Source organism: Vigna unguiculata, chromosome 5 (assembly GCF_004118075.2).
Source record: "Vigna unguiculata cultivar IT97K-499-35 chromosome 5, ASM411807v1, whole genome shotgun sequence".
NCBI classification, from domain to species: domain Eukaryota; kingdom Viridiplantae; phylum Streptophyta; class Magnoliopsida; order Fabales; family Fabaceae; genus Vigna; species Vigna unguiculata.
The window spans coordinates 11,545,868-11,558,963 of NC_040283.1; the positions used below are offsets into that span (position 1 = coordinate 11,545,868).

Sequence of the window (13,096 nt, forward strand, 5' to 3'; positions counted from 1 at the left end):
TGATAATAAACATAATTATTATTATTCATTAAGAATATCTAGAATTTTTATTAATATCTATTATTATCATTATAAAAACTTTAAAAATCCCTTAAAACAAAAGAAGAATAGGTCATGGAAACTCATACGTTAGAAATAAAAATACTTTTAACATAATCAATGCTTTTTGAAGAATGTGTAGGAAAAAATATGATGGATCTTATCTATCTCTTTAACCATTTTCACTCATTGTTTTCTTTTACTATTGATACTTTTGAATCACTTTCACTTTTTCCCTATCTCTCTCATCATCCTTTTATAATAATAGATGTTATTAGTAAATTATAAGCAATGTTTTTTTATTGTGAATTTTGAAACCAATATTTATAATTTTTATAAAATAATTGAATATTGATTATAATTTTTGTAACCTATTTTTCTTTAACTTACATCTCTTATACAATTTGAAACAACTATTTTAGTCTCAAATATTAATTTTAAAATACATACAATTTATTTTACAAATCTTCTTAAAGCCGATCAACAAATCTTCTTAAAATATCACATATAAAATTATATTATAGACATTAAATAAATAATATTTAAATTGGAGTTTGACCTTTCGTTAATAAGTAATAGTTATAAGTATTATTTATTGTAATACTGAAATAGTAGTAAACTTTTTTTTAAAGCATAAAAAAAACTCGAATCAATAGGGTTATTAAATAGTACGTTATCGAATAAAAAGAAGTAGATAGTACGTCACTTCACAGATACACGTTTCTACATGGTTATTAATTATTTTTCCCAAACAAAAGAAGAACGACAACTATTTCTCATGAATTATTACATTAGTATATTCCATTTGTGGCTTATGTCGTAAGTTTTTATTTGGATTGAGAGACGAGAAAGTAAGGAAAAAAAAAAGGTGAAAGTAAAGTTATTTGTATTAAAAAAAGGTAAAAAAAAAATAGGAAAGAAGTAACAAGTTTGTGATTGTAACTAACTTCATAGAATAAAATATAGATTCCAATTTCAAATTTAAGTGATCATTAAAGTGTATTTATTTTATAATTAAATAAGATTTACTGTAATGTAAAATGTATGGTACTTTTACGTTGTTATTTTAATGAAAATAGTTTTGAGGACGTAATCCATTCAGAAGAATGGTAAGTTGATAAATTTTGACATATACAATTAATTATAAATTATGTGTAATCTATTATGTAAGTATATAATATAATACATTATTATTGTTTTCTATAATTTGTATCGATACAAGATTTCTAAATCAAAACGAAATAAATTTTGCCATTTTTTTTGTTTAAGCTAAAATATTTATTATTTTCAATTTGAATATGTTAAATTTACATTAATAAAACATTTAATCTCCACAAGTTCAATTTGTAAAGACAAGTCACGAAAATATGCTTGAGTTTTCAGGATTATCTATAACAATAAAATAAGGGGATTCCTTTTTTGTGTCTATATTTTAAAATTTCAATTTTATCCTTTAAAATATAATTATTTATTAAATTTTTGAGAATTGACCATTATTTTAACAAGCTTTTTATAAAATTGTCTATCTCTATTTTTTTTTTCTTTTTTTCCTATTTATCAATAGTTATTCTCTCATATTTTTTATATATTTCACTTTATTTTTAATAAATATAGGTTTATTTTATATATTAACTTAATAACATTACAATATTATTACCTACTAATATAATATCACGCATGTTTAAAAAATTTGTACATACAGGCGCGACAACATATGTGTTTATGCTAGTATTATATAAATTTCATTCATTACTTATTGAACTAATACTTATATTTGATTAAAAATACACCAAAATAAAATAAGTGAATTGGAAAAGTTATAAAATAAAATAGTAAAATTAAAGGAAAGTGTAAACAAGTAAATATTAGAACTTCCAAATCATGTAAATAGATGACTAAATCAATTAAGGTAAATGTAAACGAAAAATAAATGATCTTTTTTAGTGCGTGATACAAGCATATTTTTGAAGAAAAGTAAAACAATTCATTGTTCCTAAATCACGAAATTCATTTTTTTTACCATGAATGTTATAATCTTTTAAATATTTAATTAACCATTAAACCGATAGTCTTTGTCTCTTTAGAATGTGATTCGAATAGCATATAAATATGTGTTTGTTATTTTTCTATTGTTCTAGATGTTATTCTCATTTCCAATATGAAGTTTCAGTTGTTTGCTTCCCACTTTAACGTGTTTGCTCTGTTTGAGTTTTAACAAATTAGTATCAAAAACCAAGGTTTTGATGGAGCCAACTAGTGCAAGTTTTTCAACTAGTAATCTTCTTGTTCTGGAAAGAATTGGGATCGGTGACATGTACCAATGAAGGCGATTTTTGGTTATCAAAATGTTGCAGAGATTGTCGAAGAATGTTACCCAAAATATTTCACAACTGCACAAAAGACACTTAACAAAGAAAATAAAAGAAAGGATTGTAAAACAACCTTCCTAATTCATTACTCACATCAATGCTACGAAAAATTGTGGTGAGAAAGTTTTAGATCAAATAATTGTAGAAAAAAATCTTTGTAATTACAATAGAGGTTATCTTAAATAGGCAAAAAGAAGGGTCTCCTAAAATTTGAGTAAATTTCTTACATTAGAGGTTCTCTTAAATAGGAAAAAAATTCTTAGGGTTAACTATGTTTTACGTCCTCAAACTATTGAGCGTTTTTGGTCCTCCATCTTCTGAAACTTGTGGAATTGGTCCCTATTTTAACACGCTGTTAGTTTTTTATTGAGCTGGCAGACGGAGTTCCAGGTCATACATTATCCTTAAGACAGATTTGAGCTACATTGCAAACGTGGACGATGAAAAGTAAACTGGAGTGAGTGTGAAGCTTTGGTTTTGTTAATCAGAAAGTGTACAAAAGATTGGAAACGACCCTTTCGATACCCAGGTTGCCTTGCATGATAGTGGTAGTGGAACTGATCTTTTGGAAAAGAAGCTTTAAAGTGTGACTGCGAATTGGAATAGGGTTTTGATTTCGAAAACAAAATTGGGGGTTTTGGTTTGCAACTCGAAGACAGATTGGTGGGTTCGTGTCGCGTATTTCTTCGACGAGGTAAGTGGTTATTTTTTGGTTTCATTTTTTCTTTTCTCTGTGTAGTTCCATTTGGTTTTAATCGAAGTGATTTTACTGTTGGTTTGCAATGTAGGGTTCGAGATGGGTTTTGATCTCGTTTTGTATCATATGGGAAGGTTTGAAAAGAAGAGGGGTGTGAAGTATGTTGGTGGAGAAATACATGTTGTTAAGTGCATTGATCCTGATCGTTGGTCGTATTTCGAAGCATTGGGTATAGTCAAAGAATTCAAGTACGGTGGTGAAGTTAGACTATGGTGGAAGGGTTCATCCGAAAGCCTATACAACAATCTGAGGCTACTGAATGATGATAAGGAAGCATTGAACCTAGCTAAGTATGCAGATGATAATGAAGAAGAAGTTGAACTGTACGTGGAGCATCTTCCTAGTATGCCAGAAATTATTAAGTGTATTGAAGGAGTGGGCGAAGAGGCGGGACAAGAACAGGTTGTACAGCCAGAGGTTGTCGAGGAAGTGATTGCTGATAAAGTGGTAATGGGGGACGAAGAAGAGGTTAGGGAAGAAGAGGTTATGGAAGAAGTTAGGGAAGAAGAGGTTGAGGGAGAAGAGGTTATGGAAGAAGTTAGGGAAGAAGAGGTTAGGGGAGAAGAGGTTAGGGGACAGGAACTCAGGGGAGAAGAGGTGAGGGAAGAAGAGGTTAGAGGACAGGAACTGAGGGGAGAAGAGGTGAGGGGAGAAGATGGTAGGGAAGAAGAGGTTTGAGATAGACTTGATGAGAGTGAAGAAGAAAGGGTTGCTGATGATGATGATGGGTTTGGCATGGATAATGTGCCACGAAGAAATTTTCAGCAGGTTTTGGAGAGGTGGAATAGATTGAAAGCAAAGTCCAATTCAGGTAGGAAAAAGAGAAATGTTGATGAAGGGTCATTTGTGACTAATGACTGCGTTGGACAACATGAGATCAATGAAGAATACGATAGTGAGCAACTATGCTCTGATGTTGATAGTGACCAAGGTGCTAGTGATAGAGTGCCAAAATTTGTGAAGTATAATGCTGAAGATATGAACAAGAACTTCAAATTCAGATTAGGGATGGAATTTTGTTCCATGAAGGATTTCAAGCATGCCCTTATGGAGCATAGTGTATTGAATGGGAAGGAAATAAAATTTGTGAAGAATGATGTTAGAAGAGTAAGGGCTGTTTGTAAAAAGAAATGTGGCTTTCTAATAATGGTGAGCAAGGTTGGTGGTAGCCAAACCTTTAGAGTGAAGACACTTGTTGGCAGTCATAGATGTGGGAGGGTTATGTTCAACAAGAATGCAAATAAAGATTGGATTGCACAGGTATTGTTGGACAAATTTTTAGATGTGGGGAACATGACTGTAAACCAAATAATTGATGAAGTTAGAAAGAATTATAGTGTTGGGGTAACACCTTGGAGAGCTGCCAGAGCAAAGGAGATTGCAATGGACTGCATGGTGGGAGATGGTCAACGACAATATGCTCTGCTTTATGGTTATGTGGCTGAGTTATTAAGAGTAAAGGCTGGAACCTTTAAAATCAAAATTAACCAACCCACTCCCACTTTGCAACCAAGATTTGGATCTTTTTACATGTGTTTAGATGGCTGTAAGCAGGGGTTCTTGGCTGGATGTAGGCCTTTCATTGGTGTAGATGGTTGTCATTTAAAGACAACCTATGGTGGACAATTATTGGTTGCAGTTGGTAGAGACCCGAATAATCAGTACTTTCCATTAGCCTTTGCAGTGGTGGAAAATGAATGCAAAGAAACCTGGAGATGGTTTCTATCATTATTATTGGAAGATATTGGGGACATCCAATCCAATCGTTGGGTTTTCATTTCGGATCAACAGAAGGTAAACATAATCTGAAATAGTTTTAATTTTGTTGTTTCATACATCTTAATTGACATGATAGCAATATTATTGTATTCTTTGCAGGGACTAATGACATTTTTTGATGAGATATTGGAAGGAGTGGAGCATAGGTTCTGTTTGAGACACCTTTACAGTAATTTTAAAAAGAGATTTGGTGGAGGAGTTGTCATCCGAGACCTTATAATGGGGGCTGCAAAGGCTACCTTCTATCAAGCTTGGGAAAAAAAATGGGTGAGTTGCAGAAAATTAATCCTGATGCTTATAACTGGTTACTTCAAATACCTAGGAAATGTTGGTGCAAACATGAATTTAGTATGTATCCTAGGTGTGATGTGTTGATGAATAATTTATCTGAATCCTTCAATAGTTCAATTCTGATTGCTAGAGATAAACCTATCATAACTATGATGGAGTGGATTAGATCATACATCATGGGAAGGTTTGCATCCCTAAGACACAAATGTAGCTTATATACTGCAAATGTGATGCCTAAACCTCAAAAAAGACTAGATAAGGAAATTGAAAAAAGTGCAAATTGGATTCCAGTCTGGGCAGGGGGGGCAAAGTTTGAAGTGACTCAGGGGTTCACCATGGAAAAATTTATTGTCGACCTAACTGAACATAGCTGTAGTTGTTATTTCTGGGATTTGGTTGGGATTCCATGTAGGCATGCAGTGGCTGCAATTCAGTACAAGATAGAAAATCCTAAGGATTATGTTCATCCCTATTACAAGAAAAATGCATATCTGGCTTGTTATGGACTTGAAATAACCCCCATAAATGGACAACAAATGTGGCCTAAAAGTGATTTCCAAGAGCTGCTACCACCTATCTACAAAACACCACCAAGACGACCCAAGAAACTACGTAGGAGGGAAGCAGATGAACATGTTAGTCACTCAAAGATAAGTAAGAAAAATATTGCCATGAAGTGTACAAGATGTAATCAGTTTGGCCATAATATCAGGACCTGCAGAAAGAGAAACACAACCAGAACAACCAGACAGGTAACATTTAATCCAGTTTTCTATCTTTATTATGTTATACAATATTCAAAATAATTACAATACCCATTTCACAGAGTAACACACAAAGGAACACACTAGGAACATCCCTGCAGCAGCAGCAACTGAAGCTGGATGTAGCAATTCTGCACAAGCAAGAAGGCAGATGCCTCGTAGGAGGGAGAGATCCTCATCTTTGGCTGGCACGAGCAGGCAACGAGCAACTACAATAACAACAAACTCAACTCCACAAGTTATAGGGTCCCAAGCAAGTAGCACTGCACCCACTGGACAACCCACGTGATTTGATTAATTGTAACTTTGTAGTTGGTTTGTTGGATTAAGTGAAAACTTTGTTTTTTTTTGTGTACATGAATGGATTATTGTCCCCCACTAATGGAACACCATAGCGGTGGGTAGGCATGTGGTGGACCATCTTTTGTTATAGGCACCACTTTTGATGCATGGACCACATTTTGATCAATGTCCACTTTATATGGCTTTTTGTAATGACTTAGTAGTTGTTTAATTCATATGATGCAGGGACCACATTTTCATCAATTCAAAATATATGTTTGGTTCAAACTGTCAAAAATTTCAAATTAGTAAAGAAGTAACCAATATGTAAATAATTATATGTTTGTTTAAGGCATATTTAAAACTAACCAGTATGTAAATAAAGCTACCAAAACGGATAAAAAAATGGCCAACAGATTGTTAATACCACAAGGGTAATAGAACACCAATTAAACGAAGTAAAATGGAACACCAATTCTTTCATTAATAGCAAATTCCCACGAATACAATACCTATCTAAAACAACCCCTAAAACATAAAAACCTTCACTGCCACAGCTCACAACTCCATACCTAACCTAATTACAATTCACCTTCAACAAGAACATAACCACAAATAAAACTGTAAACGCCCACGACATAAGAAATAAAAATTGCAGGAATTTCCCTAATCTTCTCTCTGTTTGCAATTTCTTCTTCAACTTCTCATTTCTCTTTGTCAATTCTAGGATAACTTTGTCCCTATCTAAGCAAACTTCATCTTCCTCTACTATTTTTCCGTTGTTCGCTTCAATTTCAGATTCTTTACCTTCGAATTCAGATTCATCTTCTTTAACCCACTCAAAAAAGTTGCAGTGTGAATTGGACTGCAAAACGAAAATATTATAGCATTTTCGTACATAAATAACAAGCAAAAGTGATGGAAATTGATATACTTACAGCCCAATTTCTACATCTCCAAAACAATCTGCCCTTATTCTTCACAGTAGTTGCCTTTAGGAGCAATAATCTTTCCTCACACCCACATACTTTTTATGCTATTTCCGAAGACGAGCCACAACTCTGCGACATTTTCGAACCAATCTTCCTCTGCGTAAAATTGAAACCTTTGCTTCCACTCTTCATAACTGACTCCAGATGATTGTTGTTGCCTTAGTTTCCCCAACACGAACCAATCTTCCTCTTCAGTCACACTCTTTAGCACATTACCACTGTTCCAATCCCGTTCCAATCCTCCAATTGCAATATTAGGGTTCAAATCCTGTATAACAAGCTTATGAGTAAAATAAAGTAATTAACTTTTATTTTGCCACGTTTCACTGTAGCTTAATTGACCCTTAAAATAACGGGTGACATGGAACTCCGTTTGCCAGCTCAAAAAAAAATCTAATGGCGTGCTAAAATAGGGACCAATTCCACGAGTTTCAGAAGATGAGGGACCAAAATAGATTAAAGTTTGAAGGAGGGACCAAAACCAAAAACGCTCAATAGTTTGAGGACATAAAACATAGTTAACCCAATTTCTTATCTAAACATAAATATTTGTGAGGTATAAAAGTACCATAAAAGTAAGTGAAATCAAAATTAAACAAAGAACAACAACACAAAACAAACAAATGAATGACATAAATGACAACATTAAGTAAAATGAAAAAGGATTTTAGGTTACTTCAAGAAGATGTAGTGAGAAAATGAATTCTGAAACAGATTCTTGAAATTATATCTACCACTTGAAGAAAAAGATATCTTCCTTTTCAGAAAAGGATTAGATTTTGTTTATTATACCAAAAAACAAAACCAAGGAATGAAGGTAGAAACACACAACTTTCTACCATGTTCAAAACCCCTCTTGAAAAATGTTTTTACACACTATGTATAACCTAACAAATGATTTTAAAATTTAAAAATAAACATGTTTGCAACACTTGACCAATTATGATGATTGGATGCAGTGATGGTGTTAATAAATTATAGATTAAAATATATATTTGGTCCCTATTTTCATTTAGTTTTGTCATTTTAGTTATAATATTGTCTTTTTATTCTATCAGGTCCTAATTTTATTTTTGTGAATTTATAATGCCACTTAAATAATTAACGGTGATGAACAGTGATGGTCATGTGTCACGTCGTAATTTTTTGTTTTTTTAATTCTTTTTTAATTTTTTAATAAAAATGTAAATTTTAATAAAAACATTATTATAACATATTTATATACAAATTAAATTTGGTCTCTATTTGGAGAGGGACAAAATTGTTTCATTTTAAAAATATTAGGACTAAATTAAACAAAAATAACGAATATAGGAACCAAATTGAATATAAACTCTGACACGTGACACGCGGTTGAGTTGACACGTGAACATTTTTATAACAATAAAAACAACTAAAAAAATATAAAAAAACCAGTAAAATCACGGAGTGACATGTGGTAGTCATTGTTCATGACCGTTAATTATTTAAATAGTGGTAGAAAAAAAAAGACCAAACTGAACAAAATTGACGAAAAATATGACCTGATTGAATAAAAATGGTTAAATATGTTTTTGGTCCTTTAACTTTCGGTGAAAATTTGAATTAGTCCCTCTGTGAAACTTTAGCCTACTTTAGTCTTCAAACTTTAGAAATGCATGGATTTAGTCCTTTTAACCAAATATCAAAATTTGTTAAATTTATTTGACATTTTAAACGCGTTTTATGATAAAATTTGAGTTAACATCAAAGCGAAAATGTGTCAAATACTATTATGAAATATGCTTGAAACATCATATAAACTTAACAAAATTTGATTAAAATAACTAAATCCATGCGTTTTTAAAGATAAAGGACTAAATTAGTCAAAAATTTTGAAAATAGATTAATTCCAAAATTCACTTAAACTTAAAAAACTAAAAACATATTTAATCTTAAAAAAATATTAGAATTAAGATGAGAAAACTAAAAGAAAATAGAGACCACATATCTATTTTAACCTAAGTTATAATGATGGGTCCCATTAATAGTATATGTTAGTACAGATCACCTTAGTTGACCAGTACAGAGGCGTTTGTGAAGCGCGGAGTACAAACAAGATAACTAATTTTGTTGAGTACTAATGTGCAGTACAAACTAGCTCACACATAAATGAATGGCTTTTGGATGTGAATGCAAAAGATAGATCTATTCTATACTTGGAGTGGCATGTTTCTTTAGGACTATGGTTTGGACGACTCACTGCAATTGCAAGTAATTTTTGGGTGATGACATTGAAGAATTTGGTTGCTACTTGTCCAATCCATAGTTTTAAAGGAATCAACCACTCCATAATTTTGGTTTCTGACAGATGAGGTAGGCTTTTTTCCACTGTTACTTCATAATTTTAATTGTCTGCATTGTTCTCTCTTTTATAATATACCTTTACTTAATATTTTCTCTTCTCTTACTTTTCTTGTATCGTGGGCTATTTGCTCTTTAGAATTTTCTTGGTAATTCTGAATCTTTTGATTCTACTCAAACAATTTAATGACAGTGATTATTCATCTGGTACAAAATTCATTTTGCTGCTGCTCCTAATTAGCTTTTTACAACAATATTTACAACTTATATGCTTGTTTTGACTCAATCAAATCATGCTTTCTTGTCAGGTTCATGCTAGGTATCCTCTATGTCACACACACACATGTTAGATTTATAGAAAGTGTTTCATCAGGAATATACAACATCAACGAGATCTGAGCCCAATCACATAAGACATTGACACCACTCTCAACCCAAAATCTCAAGATAATAGTTTTATGAATCTTTATTCTCTTATATAATGTTCTATTTTTTCATTTCTAACCAATATAAAACTTATACTCACACTTAAATTTTTAACAATATACGGTCAGATCACTGAAGGTGTCGTATCAATGTCGAAATCTTAAGCCAACAAAAAGACTACGTTTGAGAAAAAACACTGCATTATCAGCAGTATGTCTCTGTCATGAAATAGGCACAAAATATGATTTTAACATTGAATTAGTAAGAATTGCATAAAATAAGAATGATCAAAGAAAAGAAAACACAAAAATACAGGTTAATCAGATCAAGTAATTGAAAGAGGGTACAGAACAAGTTCAATGATTTAAAAGCCAATTACTTTGACACAATATTGATTGATAGGCATCTCACGAGCAGAACCAACCAACCAACAGTTGTTACAACCTACGAAACAAAGACTGATTGAAGCAAATAGTTCAATATTGCTATTCTACATAATGGAATTTGACAAGAAATGAAGAGAGAGATAAAGAAGAATACAAGCATGGCCTCTGTATACATTAAAAGAGAAGACACTGGAGTTGCTCTGAATCCCTTGAAAGCATAACTTTGGAGAAGAAGTTCACTGGTTTTTCCTCTCCATCATCCTCCAAAAATAAATGAGTCACCCAGAAGGGTACTTGGATTCTGATCATTCACAAAAATTTTCAACTTGAAAAGTTTAAATTCTTCTGACCTAATTTTCAAATTAAACACAACTTGGTGTTCAGAGATGTAAAGCTTTAGACTCTCTTAAAGGAATTTCAAAAGTGCAGTACACAATTGTATAGTTTCACAAATAAAGCTTCTTAGTTACCTTGTACAAGATAATTATTAATTAATTCTAATGCATTTAATTAGATGTTTTAGTCAACAGACGTCACCCCACGTAAACAAGGATCAAGTATATTTTTAGTCTCTGAATTTTTTTTATTCAAACTTGAAATTTGTCTTATCCAAAACTTTGATACACTTTTTTTAAACTTTAAAATGAATGAATATAGTTATTTAAATCCAATTACCCTTAACTTTTTTTGAGGTGTCCAACACATTTTCTAATATGAAATGCATTCGACATGTCAAAAAAGGTTAACTTAACTAGGTTAAAATGGATTTGTCAAAATGGGTTATAACTCGCCAGCCAACCTGACTCATCACAGGTTCAGGTCGGGTTGGGTTGAAAAAAAATTACAAATTTTAATACGGGTTAAAAATGAACCCAACCCACTAAGAACCCGACTCATTCGGGTTGAACCTGTGATGAGTCGGGTTGACTCACCAACCCACCAATAAATTTTAAATATTATATATATATATATATATATATATATATATATATATATATATATATATTGCTAGTGAGTTTGCTTTTAGTCTTGGTTCTCATGTGCTAACCAAATATTGTTCTTTCATTCTTCTAGAAAATGTTGAAGCACTCATTTTAACACAAAATTGGTGGCATAGTTTTGAACTAACAGGTAACATTATTGTCAGTACTATAAAATTAATTTAATGATTTAATACTTAATCTTTTAATATTATTAGTCAACATTATTTTTGTTTTGTTTTATTGTAGACGGGGATAAAGAAGATGCTTCAAGAGATGAATACGTTGTAGATTTATCCATTCAAGACTCTAATACTATAGTTTGATAAGTGACAAGAATGATTTGATGTTAGATAGTAATTTTTATTTTTGTGATTTTGGTTTGCATTTGGAGTTTAACATAATTTGGGATTTTATTTGGATTGTATTGAAGTTTATTTAGATTTTAATCGGAATTATAATTTAGTTTTCTTGAGATTGAAGAAAAAAATTGTGTTTTTTTTTTTTTTAATTAAGTGAGCCAGTGAGCCAACCTGTTTAACCCGCCAACCCGTGGTGGGTCACGTAGGGTTCGTTCTAATTTTGTTGGCTCGCTAATAAGTGAGCTGGGTTGGGTTGACGCACTAAGTGGCCAATCCGTTGCGGGCCGAGCCGGGTTGGGTCGAGTAACCCGTTTTGACAGCTCTAGGTTAAAATGATTATATTCATTCTTAGAGTATAGGGACCGAAATGTAACAAAATTTCAAACAGAGACGAATTATAATTTTGTGTCAAAGTGCATATATTTAAAACACAATTAACCCTAAATTATAATATTTTTAACATTATTTTATAGCATCTCTTTTTAATATGTATGTTTGTCAGGTAAGTTTTTTTTTTTTTCACAGTACTTTTACTTCTCTTGATTATGGAAATAGAAAAGAGCCATAAGAGTATTATTTTTGTTGTACTATTTATTCATCATAACGTACAGATATTTTTTTAATCAAACAGTGTGGGAGTGGAATATATTCTGGATTAGCTTGGTGATAAAAGCAGAAGCAGTTTGATATTCTGATATAAATTAACGCATTCACATCTGCAATATTTATGTGGTTTTCCCCATTCATAAAACTTCACACCAGCCCTTAATTTAAGTAAAATAATCCATTTTCATTTGAATAACTTTAAAACATAGTTACTAAATACTTGAATCTTGGAATATTAAACAGAAACAAGTTGATGGTGGATGTTGAAAAGGAACCTCCAGCTAAGCCATTGTTCATATATTCTGCACCATTTCATATTTTATATTTTGCAATTGTTCCATAGTCCCATCACAGTGCAAAGTAGATTCTCAATGAAATTGTAGAAATTCAGGACCTACACCATAATAACCATACAAAATGTCTTCAGAATAAATCCTATAAAAACAACGTTCTTATCCTACCGCTATGCATTCCGGCATCGCATATTTAAAGTAGAATTCATACAAATCTCACCAAATTCATACCATTTAACAAAACCCCCTGTTAACATGTTCCAATAAACTTTTCAGTAAATATTCTTAAGTTTTCTATAGCCTAAAACTGATTTTTTATAAGTTAATCAGTAAACAACAATTAGTTATATCAATTGTTTTAAGAAATCATTTTTAATTTAAGTATATAAACTAATTTTAGTGGATGGAAATGTATATTTAATCCTTTTATTATTTATTTTTTCTTAGA

General features: G+C 31.6%; 1 long non-coding RNA gene across 1 annotated transcript; it reads left to right on the top strand.

Annotated features, from left to right (window-relative positions):
• The first annotated feature begins 9,403 nt into the window (after positions 1-9,403).
• On the top strand, positions 9,404-10,886 carry LOC114183801. Its single transcript, XR_003604519.1, has 2 exons — positions 9,404-9,607; positions 9,904-10,886. It is a non-coding gene; the product is annotated as an uncharacterized LOC114183801 (long non-coding RNA).
• Positions 10,887-13,096: the final 2,210 nt, after the last annotated feature.